The sequence below is a fragment of the Cornus florida genome, unplaced genomic scaffold, assembly GCF_030987335.1.
Source record: "Cornus florida cultivar Cherokee Brave unplaced genomic scaffold, ASM3098733v1 CherokeeBrave_3.0.0_Hap2_Chr01, whole genome shotgun sequence".
Classification (NCBI taxonomy): domain Eukaryota; kingdom Viridiplantae; phylum Streptophyta; class Magnoliopsida; order Cornales; family Cornaceae; genus Cornus; species Cornus florida.
The window spans coordinates 79,959,699-79,972,204 of record NW_026775571.1 but is presented as its reverse complement, the minus strand read 5'-3'; the positions used below and the strand labels follow the sequence as shown (position 1 = coordinate 79,972,204).

Below are 12,506 nucleotides of genomic sequence, written 5' to 3'. Positions count from 1 at the left end.
CAAAGATCTTATAATGCATCCCCTCCTTGTTGGGGTGATAGATGCTTTGAATTCCACCCAACAAATGGTTCTTTGAAGAACTTGTTGGATTAAGCTCAAAAGAAACTTTTGATCCTTTGTCTATGCAATCATAACCTTTGGGCTTCCATGCCCTTTCAAAGCAAGAATTTGAAACAACACTTTGAGAATGTAAGGTTGAAGACGATCCTTCTGAAGTTTTGGTCTTACACAAAAGCTCACTTCCTTGACATTGAAGATCATGACATTTATCTACAACATTAACTTCTCCTTCATATTTGTCAAATGAATTGGGTGTGGGATTAAAGATATTCAACTTCACCTTCATGTGGCCAAATGAGATCTTCATTATTCCCGTCCTACAATTGATGTTGGCATTTGCGGTTGCCAAGAAAGGACGGCCAAGGATAACGGGTATTTGGCTCTTAGGATTGGAAACCGGTTCCGTGTTTATAACAACGAAATCAACCGGGAAGAAGAATTTATCAATTTTAATCAAAACATCCTCAATGACACCCCTAGGCTTCTTGATAGATCGGTCGGCAAGTTGTAAAACTACCGGCGTCGGTTTTAATTCACCTAGGCCCAATTTGACATAAACCGAGTATGGAAGAAGGTTAACACTTGCTCCTAAGTCAAGAAGCGCCCGATTAATGATGTGTTCACCAATGATGCATAATGTAGTGGGTGAACCGGGGTCCTTAAACTTTGGAAGAGTGTTATGTTGCAAAATTGAGCTCACTTGTTCGGTCAAAATCACTTTTCTTGGTGCTTGGCTCTTGTTCTTCCGCTTTTGGGTGCACAAGTCTTTCAAGAATTTGGCATAAGCCGGAATTTGCTTGATTGCATCCAAAAGTGGAAGATTAACTTTTACTTGCCTAAACATCTCCATTATTTCATTGGTCTTAGCCTTTTTGCTTTTTCTTCGAAATGGACCCTTTCAAGGCGTCCGGAAATGGAACTTTTGGTTCAAACACTTTTTCAGAATTTTCTTTTGAACTCTCTTCAACACAAGAATTTTTGGAATCACTTTGTTTCAAATCATTTTTCAACAAAACCTTTTCAAATTCATTTGTCTGCTAATCTTTCTTCAAATCATTTTCAAAATCACTCTTCAAATCACATTTTGAAGTTTTCTCATTCACAAGATCATGTATATGCAATGAAGGAGGAATGGGATGTGAAACGGGACGGGTGACAACTTGAGGTTGCACCGGTTCACTCTCTTCATTAGACATTTCAACTTGATTGTCCACAATCCTACCACTTCGCAAGGTGGTCACTGCATTGACATGTTCTATTGTACACCCTTCTGATGAGGATTGGGTTTCCACAACACATTGTTGCTTGATTGGGGCATTCATAGGCATCTTTCCCTTCTTTCTTGTATTAAGAGTGCTAGCTATTTGCCCTACTTGGGTTTCTAGCTTCGCAATGGATTGAGAGTAAGAATGAAGCAATTGTGTATTTACCTCAAGAGTGCCCAAAGCATTCAAAAATTTTTCTTCAAAGGCAGGACTTCTAGTATTTCCTTGGGAATAAGATTGGTTTGGAAAATGAGAGTTAGCAAATTGATTCCCTTGTAATTGGTACGGCCTATAACCTTGGGATTCTTGGTTTTGAAGTGGAGGTAGAATGTACTTCCCTTGAAAACTGCCTTGGGAAGGGTTTGAGCCCTCTCCTTGGTTTTTCAAAGAGAAGTTCGGATGATTTCTCCAACTTGGATTATAATGAGTACCATAATGATTGTTCCCTTGGTTCACAAAAGCTGCATTGACTTGTTCATTAGGTTCATTTTGCACTTGTCCGTGAGGATAATGAAGTAGAATGAAGAACACTAGAGCAAGTCATACATGATTCACGATGGGAATGGTTAGGGAAGGAAGATACTTGGTTCGCCGAGTTTTGGTTAATAAAAAATTGATCAAACCTTTGAGATAAAGACTTCATTTCGGCGGTTATTTCGTTTGAATGGTCGACTTGATGTAAGCCAACACTTTTCCTACCTTGTGAATTTCTATCATTCTTGGATGATAATGTTCTATGTAAAGAATTTTCACTCATGCTCTCATAAAGACGCCACACGTCATCCTCATGCCTATCAATGTATGAGCCACCCATGGAAGCATCAACCATTCCCTTATAATTGTCCAATAAGCTCTCAAAGAAATATTGAACTAATTGCCATTTGGGCATGTCATGATGTGGACACTTCCTAAGCAACTCATTGAAGCGTTCCCATGCCTCATGAAACGTTTCTCCATCCCCATGTGTAAATTCTCTAATTGAAGTTCTCATAACATTGGTTTTTGAAATCGGATAGTACTTCTTCAAGAACTCTTGTTGCATTTCTGCCCAAGAAGTGATTGAAAAAGGCCTAAAATTGTTAAACCAATACTTTGCCTTGTCTTTTAAGGTGAATGGAAAAAGTTTGAGTCTTAAGACTTCTTCCGGCATGTCCGTATATTTTACGGTGGAACATACTTCAAGAAACTCATCCAAATGCTTGTAAGGTTCTTCACTTGGAAGTTCATAATAGTTAGGAAGTATTTGAATGATTTGTGGCTTAATTTCATAATAATGTGCTCTAAATGGAGGCAATTGGATATATGTAGATGCATTATACTCATTAGGCACATAATGGTTTCTTAAAGCAAGAGGTGGATTAGCTACTTGAGGTGCAACATGAACACCTTGGTTTTAAATTCCTTGATTGATGATGGGAGGTTGTGGTGCATACATTGGCCTTGGCATTCCATATGGAACTTGGCATTGTTGTTGTTGTGGTTGGTGAATGTATGGCCTAGGCATACCTAATGGTACTTGTATGTTCTTATTGTGCACATTAGGATGAAGAATACCTTGTTGGTCTATGTGACCAAGGTCCTCAACATGACCATCATTATGGTCATCCATTGATAGATTGGTTCTATTTGAACTTCCTCTTCCCCTAGGATTTCTAACGATGGATTTAAGATGCAAATCTAAAGGGACAAGAGTTGGTCTTAGTGATCGACGTCCATGCATGCACAATGCAAAACACAACAAACACAAAGAATGACAAACACTACAACTTCACAACAATTTTAATGAAACTTCCTCCACAAACACTTAACCCATACTCCTATGCTTTAACAACAATGATGCAAAGAACAATTAAAAACAAGCCTCCACGCGGGCCGACGATTTAACTAAGGGATTGAGTAAAGAAAGTCTCACAAAGGTCCTTTAGCACTTCAACTCCAAATTTAAAGCTTAGTTTAGCAATATTTTTTTTAAATTTTTAGCTTTTTACTTTCTTTGCTTTGCTTGAATGCTCCTTTGCTTGCTTCCTCTTCAACAATACACCTAGTCAAGTAAGAACAACACAATAAGTAACCAAAAAGAAAAATAAAATAAAGTACAGACACGATCAAAAGAGTACTAATCCTAATTGATTCCACAATTCCGACGTTGCCAAATCAAATCAATCCCCGCAATGGCGCCAAAATTTGACAGAGGGCCGCTCCTACATGCCAAATTGATGTAGTGAATGTGCGGTTCAAGAAAAGCCTTTTAGGTCAAATGTAAATTTATAAAAACCACTACTAACACTACTATTAACGTAGTAAGAGTGAGTAGGGATTGTCTTTAGGGATTGTGAGGGTTGAACAAGGTTGTGGAATCAAAATTAGGGCTAGTAGGTCCAGTGATCAAACAATTGGTTGGTTGGCTGATTAGACTAGAGATCAACTAAATTAAACTAAGTGATAACAAAAGAATGCAATTAAGAGCAAATAAGAGAGAGAAGAGTCTTGGGGTTTAGAGATCACCACCAAGCAATGCATTTCTATACCATTGACAAGTGACTAATGAGGGCAAATGGTGTGTTGTAATATTGGTGTGAGTATGTGTGTTTGGTTGATTCAACAAGCAAGGATGACTAGTTAAGCATGTATTGTCTAAACATCATGTGAAAGGCACAATATATCTAAGGAATGAAGAATATATTGTCTAAACAACATGTGAAAGGCACAATAGATCAAAACAAGTCTTTAATCCTTTAATTAAGCTCACAATCCAAATACAACACAAGGTTAGAGACATATGCTACTTGCATTCAAAAGCATGGATCATCAAATAACAAGCATGGATTGTCCTCCCATTTAATATTACACTACATCTACATTACTAGCATGAAAATAAACTAAGGGAGAGGCACAATCCATCAACGAATAGGTATGACAAGAAAATCACAAGAGCATTCCATTAAGCACTATGTTTTGACAATCTCTAAATCTATAGCATCAATACACATAGACATGCATCAATAACACAAAATCTAGAGACAAGAACATGAAAATTTATTCTAACAGACATAGACATATGGATAGAATAAAATGATCAATTGCAAGCATTTAACCACATAAATCATTGAACAATCAAGATCTATATATATCAATGTGTCAAAACATTAATTACAACACTAATCCCTCAATAATACACAAGATTAAGATATAGAAAGCATGCTTGGGGCTAACTTTAGCCCCAAAAGGATGTCTAGCCATTCATGGTGATGTTGCTCCAACCCTCAAGGGCTAACTCCATGGAAGAAATCTGCTCTTTGTTGATGAAGAACTCCCCCCTTTGTGTCTCTAGCCTCCTCCTTCTTTTCTTCTACTTTAAGAATTGCTTCTAAGGTTGTATCTCTAATTCTCTAAGAAGCTCCCTCAAAAAATGCATCATATTCCTTATATAGGTAGGTCAAATAACACACAAAATGAGCTGGGGTCATGTAAAGAATATTCCTCAATTATTGGATACAAGACAACTTGAATGAGCTGGCTTTTTAACTTTTTCGCACTGGAGGAAGTTCGATCGATCGAACCTTGGACTTGGATCGATCAAACTTGGCTAAGATCTATTGAACTTAGGCTGGATCGATCTTTAATGGTAGCGCTTTTTGGATAAAGACAGATCTGATCCATCTTGAAGTGCTGAGATCGATCGAAGATGTTGATTTCCACATTTTTCTTCCTTTTGCTTCCACTTGGCTCCTTTCTTTGATTCATCCCAGAATTGCTTCAATTAAGCTCTTATTTGGCTGAGTTAGCTTATTTTCGGGATAAGTGCCTGAAAATGGAAATAATACGAAATCAATCTAAAACGGTAAAGTAAGATAGATAAAGGTACTAGAATGCCTAAGCTTAAGGGGTTTAAATACGCACTTTTCAGTACTCATCAGACCCTAATTTGATGATTTAATGTAATGGCAATGTAACTATGGCCATGAAGGTCTTATTTTTGTAACTACTTCTATTTTGTAAAGGCTCATATGTTTTGGGACTTGTACTACTTGAATTGTATACATTTTACTACTCCTCCTAGTTGGGAGCACTTGTGGTACGTAAGTATATATTACTTTGGCATGTGACCTCAATGTTGATGGGGCTTAGGAAATGCTATGTAACTATTTCAGGTTAATTCAAGTGTGTGTGTGTATAACATGAGAGTTAAAGATGGATTTGGAATGATTATTTCAGGTTTAGACCATGTTCACATGGAATGGGTCTCCCTACTTGATTTTGCAAGTATTTATAACCTTAAAATTGCATGGAATAGGTGTTTGGGGGTGTTCTAGGGCATATGAGGCACCTGGTAGCTCATATGATCGAGGCGCCTGATAAAATTTTCCTTCCTTCCCATTTTGGTTGCTGACTTTAGGAGGTGCCTATAAGGCGCCTGTTAAGCTTCTGAGGCGCTTAGGATGCTAGCAGTAAGGTCAATTTTGAGGTAATTTCAATTTATCATATATATATCCTTCATTTCAAACCCAAATTGGGTCAAATTTGAGTCCAAATTCAATAATTTTGAGTCATCTTTTCAATGGTACCAATCCTATTAAAAAAATTCAAACATAGAGGAAGTTATGACTATTTTAGTGTGGACTATTACAAAAAATTTCTAAATAGTAAAGGGCTAATTTTGTGAAAGCATTGTTCTTGCATATAAAAACTCACCAAATGGGTTTAAAAGGTTATTATGACTTAAATGAACTCCTTTTGACTCATTTAGAGTCAACTCACTCCTATCCCTCACTTTGAAATGACCATTTCGCCCTTAGTGTATCACTGGGTTCGAGTAAGGATTCAGGTTCATTTCACCGCCCGGTAGCGATTCGGATCCTTTGGAGTTGGGTCGTTACATCAAACTTCTCGATGCCTAACAGAAAGAGAGAAAAAGGAGTAGCTTCTGATTCAAGATTCAATCATCTGCAAATTTGATCACTTTAGGTGATGTTTCAAAAAGGGATTTAAACATACAGACAATTCAAGATTATTGTAATTTCCCTTGTTTAGGAAAAAAAAATTCAAATCCTAATATGTATCATGAGAAAAACTCACAAAGATTAATCTTTATCCACATTCAGTTTAAAATCCATGCAGAAGATGACAATGTGACAAACAACCCCTCACACCTGTTATAACCTAACACCACTCCTTTTCTTTCCTATAAGCTCCCTCCACACACCACTGCAGTCTCGCCATCCTCAAACCACAAATTAAGAAACTCCTCTTAATTTGCTTGTATCCATGGCTACCACACAAACATTAATCTTTATCCAGTTCAGTTGCACAAACTTCGCTTACAAAATTACCATGTACTTCTTTTAATAATATACTATGTATCACTTTGTGCCAAAGATACTTTTGTAGGCACTAAACCATTCTAACTAAATTGTGTTAGGAAAAAGGATTGAAGAAAAGAAAGGAAGGTAAAAGAATTTGATTTCTCCGTTAATAACTTAATCAATTCATACGGAATAGAGTTCTTGTGGAATGATATTTTGTTTCTAAACAATTTCAATTCTTATACACCAAAAAAAGGAGATTTATTAAAGAAAACAAGAGAGGAATTTAAAGGAACAATAATCTTAATATAAATATATAAATATTTGTTTACTTTATAAGTAGTTGAAACTACAATAACTACCTACCCTCTACTCCATGGAATTTGCAAAAAGAATGGGGGGAATTTCTTGGAAACTTCATTTATTCTTGATTATTGCCTCTAGGGTGATACAAGGCTCTCCACATGCACTTCTATATCAAATATTTCTTCATATTATGGGATGCCATGTAGTACAAGATCCCTACACGTTCCCTCACTTGTGTTGTAGAAAGCAAACTTCTGCCAGTTCCTCAATGGAATCCGAGAAAATCCAATTTTCATATCAACTTTAGTCTAAGACTGCTCTACGCCGTATTCCTTCATTACGGTGGTTTTACACAAACACATCCTAAAAATACCCCCATTTGGCACATATCATGAACATTGGTGAAGAAAGTAGGCAAGGGAATTTTTGAGAGTTTGTCTGCCACCAAATCAAAAGCAGCAATCTTTGATTGCCTATTTGAATTTATATCCAAACAAAACCAATGAATGGATCCATTGAGCAGCAACCCACCACGAGTGTGAGGATGAAAACTACTATCAATATAAAAACTGTCTTTAGCATAGTCTTGGACCTTTTTCCAGAAACCAGCTGTCATTGAATATACATAAACTCTAGATCTGTCTAATTTCACTAGTTTGTAATCATCAGATAAACTGTCATATCCAAATCCATATTGGCAATAACTTTCCAAAGCACACAAATCGCAATATGGTATTTGCTTGGACTTCATTGTCGAGGGATTAAATACTATATATTGGATTAGACAAACCTTTATGCATACCAATCCATTGCAACTACCAATGATCGTGCAGAAGTTAGAAATATAATCAATCTTCTTAGCTACAATGTCAGAGGTCTGAAGTGTATAGATGACTACCACGATATTGAGTGATTATGAGTCTCGGCTACATGGTGGTTTTTCACAAAGGCATCCTAAAAATACCCCTATTTGGCACATATCATGAACATTGGTGAAGAAAGTAGGCAAGGGAATTCCTATTTGGCACATATCTGACGTCTGCTGTATATAGATGTGTACCACCATATTTAGTGATTATGAGTCTCGACTTTGTGATTGATTGATTGAGGTGATTTCTAGTGAAGTGAGAGTCGGAGATTAAAGAAAGCCATGACTTGGAAACACACTTGAATCTTATCAAAGACTTAATAGGCAATTTTAATAGTATTTCGACGAGGAGATGACGAGGAATGTAAGGCATTAATGTTGTACTCTCTGTTGCCTTCATCATCTCATTGCTTTGTTTGCTTTCTTCTTCTCTTTGGGCTACTTATGGATATTCGGTAGTGGAGGGACTTAGTTATAGTTATTTAGTATGAAAGGGCCTTGTTATAATTTCTGAATCTGAGAGTGCAATTACAATATTATTGTGGTGCTTATTGTAATTAATTAAATAGGATAAAATTATGGGATAACTCTATCTCTATCTAATTAGATAGGATAGAGTTATGGGATAACTCTATCTCTATCTAAATGGAGCTAGGATAAGAATTCCTTTTTTGATCCTCATCTCTAGCCCCATCTATATACACGATATATCTCTTATTCGGGAAGATATACAATCTTACAGCATACAGAATAACGAGAGTGAGAGATATAGGGTTTCTACAAACCTGTATTCCGAGGATATAGAGGACCAATCAAATTCACTATTATTCTCGGAGCATTGACGATTAATCAATCGTCCAAAGGTATGAAATCCCTTTTCAGTATTTCTTGATTTGATGAAATATCATGTGGTTATGTTCCTGAAATTTTATTATCGCTTCCGTTGTGCCTTCAATTGGTATCAGAGCCACCCATGTGATTTTCATTAAATCATAGTAATGATTTGATTTTTTGATAAAAGTCAATGTTTGATTATTTTTATTCATAATCATGGAATTAATTTTGATAGCATGAATAAATTGATGTGTTATATTAATCTAGACCTCATCCAATTATTGTGTACCTAAGGTTTGTATTGGGTCAGTATGTTAAGCAGCCGTTGGTAGCAAAAAGAGGCTACCCAGTGGAAAATATCTTTTTGTTATTATTATTATTAGTGTAAAACAGTCCATTAGATGGGCATCATTGTTTTCCATTAATAATTTAATACCAAAGGTTGTACCTTTTCCATGGTGATTCACACACACACATGAATGTGTGTGTGTGTGTGGGGGGGCGGGGGGTGGGGGGGACCCACTGGCTAGACAAAGGCTATTTATAAAACGGTGTTGTATATGCAGTCCATATAAATTATTTTTATAATGATGGGGTTTGTGCACAGTAATAGTCTTGTGATTCTTCAATATATTATACAATCACAATTCATGTATGAACGCATTTCAGACCACATTGGTAGTCAAAAGTTAACTTTTTGACTATCTAGAAAATGATCAAACTTATTAAATTATTTATTTAATTTAGAATCAAAGTGGATTAATTGATCTCATATATTTGCATGAGATCACTGTGTATAAATGATAAACAAGTTCCGTGGGCCACAACGAATTATTTATTTTTGATAGGAGTTTATCACTGTTTCATCAGTTCGGAGCCTGAGATAATATCTATGGTATAAAAATTCTTTGAATTTTTATAAACATATAAATATAATATATATATATATATATATATATATATATATATATATTTATTTATTTAGCAATATATTTCTTTGATTGGTTAACCCATGAGATGGGAATCCAAAGAGTGTATAATTAAAAGTTTTTATTTTTTACTTTTATTGTATCCAGCGGCTGCACATGGCCAATACCAACACCCATGAGATTGGGTGTTAGTAAAGAAAATCCATTGATTACCAGATTTATAAAATATATGGGATTTTGATTTTCTAATTATGACCTTCCAGCAAAGGACTTTCTATGTGAGGATTGTCCATGTATATTTGGTTTAGTGATTGTCAGTAACACCCATGTGATGGGTGTAATGCAACAATAGATAATTAAAATATTACCAGAATAAAATTGTTTTTTGACCATAGTTGGAAGTGTCCAGAGATGGTTATTAGTTTGTAATTGATTATATATATTATTAAATATATAAGGTAATTAGAAGTTTGATTGCCTTTTCCACATATTCATGTGATGAATACTGGAATAAAAAGGCAATGTTTGATTACCTTTTGTGAATAAAACATGATGTATTTCCATATATTCATGTGATGAATACTGGAATAAAAAGAAAATGTTTGATTACCTTTTGTATTACCCAATTTTGTGTAACTTCAATTACTAATTTATAATAATATATATTCATATATTTGCTTACACTGGTGAATAATAAAAAAATAATAATAATAATGAAATGGATGTTTGTACTCCCCGCCACCGTAACCGGGTGATGCCCATGTGATGGGTATAATCAAAAGAAATTATTTTGATTACCTTACATTGGTGACCATTAGATTCCCATGTGATGGGTATGATGAAAATGTAATATTTTAATTATTTTGAAGTTCAAAATCAGTATTTTATTTCCTTACTAATGATATTGAAGTTTGGTCTTCATTTTAAATTACATATTGGATGATTGTTGCGGCTGCACAATGCAGCTACTAACATCATTGTTATATATATATATATATAAAAGAGGGTATCCAGTGGTTCATGCATGACTTGCATGTGGTAACCCAAAAGTGATTAGATTACTTTTGGTTTTGACGCAAATGTGACGTGTACATATTATATGTATGTCTATAATCATGTATTTGTACATGTTTAGTGATCTATGCATGTGATTTGAGGAAGTTACTTTTATGTTATCATTGTTTAAATTGTTTGACATGTAGCAAGTGTAATCTGTTTACCAATTGAATTTATATATATTGTCAAATGCATATGTTTATATAAATGGAATATCAAAGCTTGATTACAGATGCAGCTAAATAGTTAATCTCTCTCATGGCCCGGTTGAGTTTTAATTTATTATTTAATTGCTTGTGATGTAATTAATTAATTAGAGGCGCCTTTTTAAAGGGCTGACCCAATAAAGGTTGGTTTTCCCTAGCCAAATAAGTTTATTTTATTTTATCTTATTTAGAATTTTTGTAAGCCCTAAATTGGGTACAGGACAAAGACTTGTACTATATTTATTAAATTTAGGATTGAAATTCTTGAAGAGTTCAAGAAATGATTCAAACAAAATAAGAGTTAAAGGCTTCCAATGGAGGAATTTGGAAGCACAAGGTGATCATGAGATGATATTTAATCGGCCATGAGAGGGGATTAGCACTATTTATGGTGCAACATGATTTTTATTTGCATACTTATATTCATGTGATGATTATATGCTTAAATCATGAATTGCTCTAGTAGTGTTTTAGTTAATTTTAAACTAAATAAAATTGGAATTTTTTTTTTTATTTGGGTTGTTTTAGGAAAATTAGCTCTTTCCAAAATCTTTTCAAAAATTTGATTCTCTGAAAATTAAATATTTTATTTTAATTAAATTTTGTGGAAAGAATAGAATTATCTCATAGTTAAAGCTCAAGAATTTGAGCTAAGTTGACCCAAATGGATTAGGCTCATTGAGCCTAGAATAAATTTTAAAATAGATTTCAATATTATTTAGATTAAAATTAATATTGTAATATGATGATATTATGAATAGGATATATGGAATTTAAAAACTCTCTAATTTCAAAAGTTAAGTGGGAGCGGTATTTAATCTTAAATTCCACAGTCTTCCATTGTCGATCTATTGTAAGGTGGAATAAGTACCTCGCCACCAATCTTGGGAACTTCTTCGGAGGGTATTTGTTTCACTGGTTACTAGATATAGATCTCGCATGATAGAACTAGCGGCAGGCGGATGGGGACGATCACCATTAGGAGACGGACCTCATTCAATTGCACTACTTCTAGAAAATGGTATACACTTGACTAAGTGGGAGTACGCTCCACCTCAGGGGGTATTTTCACTTAGAGGCCAAGGATAAATCGGTTGCCATATTTCATTTGGCATGAGATGCCTAGACAGTAGGATATGGTGGAAATTGTTTTTGTCTAATCAAGGTAGTGACATGATCTCTTGGTAGTGGCATGTTCTTATTGCCCCCTAAGAGAAACGAGTGAATACCTACATGGATTATGATTACCGATGTTTTCATTACATCAGTGGTTTAAAGAGGCCCACTGAGAGACTATATGAAAACTAAAGTTTAATTTTTGTTTCAGAATGTATGCACTTTTATTTATGCATGCATATTTATATTTCAGATGTCGAATGTTTTCAGTTCACTTGCTGCTATACTTAAGGACAACAAATTAACCGGGTCAAACTATGTTGACTGGAAGAGAAATCTTCACATTGTTCTTACTGCACAAGAGTACAAATTTGTGCTCACTCAAGAGTGCCCTCCTATGCGTGGCCCTGATGATAGCCAAGAGCTAAAAGGAATGTATGAGAAGTGGCAAAAGGCTGATGAAATGGCCAAGTGCTATATTTTAGCTTCAATGTCAAATGTTTTACTTGTTGAACCTTAAGGAAATGTTTGGGGAACAAAGTAGAGCAGCACGACAAGTCGCA

The 12,506-nt window shown here is 35.0% G+C and overlaps 1 pseudogene; it reads left to right on the top strand.

Annotated features, from left to right (window-relative positions):
* Positions 1–2,212: 2,212 nt before the first annotated feature.
* On the top strand, positions 2,213–2,311 carry LOC132282889 (small nucleolar RNA R71; annotated as a pseudogene).
* Positions 2,312–12,506: the final 10,195 nt, after the last annotated feature.